At 39.7% G+C, this 1,762-nt stretch overlaps 1 pseudogene; it reads left to right on the top strand.

Annotated features, from left to right (window-relative positions):
• The first annotated feature begins 209 nt into the window (after positions 1–209).
• Positions 210–1,490, top strand: LOC140513117 (L-lactate dehydrogenase A chain pseudogene; annotated as a pseudogene).
• Positions 1,491–1,762: the final 272 nt, after the last annotated feature.

Raw genomic sequence — 1,762 nt, 5'->3', positions numbered from 1 at the left:
ATTCCTGGTGTGAATCTGGGTGTAGCAACCTCACATCTAACTCAGAACTTTCATAGCCTGACCAGCAGCCTCGGTTTGATTTTAGCTATCCCCCCAGATACCCTCCAAAATGGCATCAACTGTCAAGGATCAGCTTATCTTGAATTATCCTAAAGGAAGACCAGGTTCCCCAGAACAAGATCACTGTTGTTGGGGTTAATGCAGTTGGCATGGCATGTGCCATTAGTATCTTAACAAAAGACTTGACTGATGAACTTGCCCTGATGTAATAATGTAATAATAATGTCATCAACTGATGTAATAGAAGACAAACTAAAGGGAGAGATGATGGATTTCCAACATGGCAGCCTTTTCCTCAAAATGCCAAAGATTGTTTCTGGCAAAGACTACAGTGTGACTGCAAACTCAAAACTGGTCATTGTTACAGCTGGGGCATGTCAACAGGAGGGAGAAAGTCATCTTAATTTGGTCCTGCATAATGTGAATATCTTTAAATTCATCATTCCCAACATTGTTAAATATAGCCATAATTGCAAGCTGCTTATTTTTTCCAATCCAGTGGATATTTTGACCTATGTGACCTGGAAGCTAAGTGGCTTTCCAAAAAATCATGTTATTGGAAGTGGTTGCAATCTGGATTCTGCTCATTTCTGTACCTAATGGGGGAGAGACTTGGTATCCATTCTTCAAGATGTCATGGATGGGTCCTTAGGGAACATGGAGACTCCATTGTTTCTATGTGGAGCGGTGTGAATCTTGCTGGTGTGTCTCTAAAGAACCTTCATCCTTCTTTGGGAACTGATGCTGATGCAGAGAACTGGAGAGATGTTCATAAACAGGTGGTTGAAAGTGATTATGAGGTAACCAAACTGAAGGGCTACACTTCCTGGGCCATTGGCTTGTCTGTGGCAGATCTGGCAGAAAGCATTATGAAGAATCTTAGGAGAGTGTATCCAATTTCCACCATGATTAAGGGTCTATATGGCATTAATGAGGATGTCTTCCTTAGTGTCCCATGTGTCTTGGGGCAGAATGGCATTTCAGATATGAAGGTCAACCTGAATCCGGAGGAGGAGAATCATTTAAAGAAGAGTGCAGATACTCTTTGGGGAATCCAGAAGGAGCTATAATTTTAAAACCTTTGAATGTGCTGCCATCGAGAGAACATGACAGGGGTTGAGGGGTTATGTATGATTCGCTTTTCAAATAGGCCAAATCCTTCCTCTGATTAGTGACTAAACACCAGAAATGTAAAACCTGTGAACACATTCTAGTTTCTTCCTAAAGTTAGAAATGGGGAATAGAACTCTATTGTAGTTAGCATATCATGCTGGATATGACTTATAGTCTCAGTGGTTGGTGTCAAGCACAGCTAGCGTCCCACAGGTACATAAACTACCTGCTTTGTATGTAGGTGCTACAGGTTCCCTTAGGTCCAGAAGACAACATTCCTGGATATAAAACACCATACAGTAGTAATTCTTTATTGATGTATTGATTACCTTTGTGTTCCCCTCCATTAGGGCACTACAGCATGGCCCCATGTATCACTTTTCCGTATGTGTGTGTATATATGTATATGTATATGTATGTATATATATCTCAATAGTTGTAAATTCCCATATTATATAAAAAGATCTGCATAAGTACAACAACACAATCAATTCCTCAAGTGTCATACTAACCCTAAATACTGAATAAACAACAAATAACTGATTAAAAAAAAGTCATTCCTCAATAGATAAATTCTGTCAAAGAGGAA

This window comes from Notamacropus eugenii, chromosome 7 (assembly GCF_028372415.1).
Source record: "Notamacropus eugenii isolate mMacEug1 chromosome 7, mMacEug1.pri_v2, whole genome shotgun sequence".
Taxonomy (NCBI): domain Eukaryota; kingdom Metazoa; phylum Chordata; class Mammalia; order Diprotodontia; family Macropodidae; genus Notamacropus; species Notamacropus eugenii.
The sequence above is the reverse complement of the archived record's forward strand: the minus strand, read 5'-3'. Positions and strand labels throughout refer to the sequence as shown.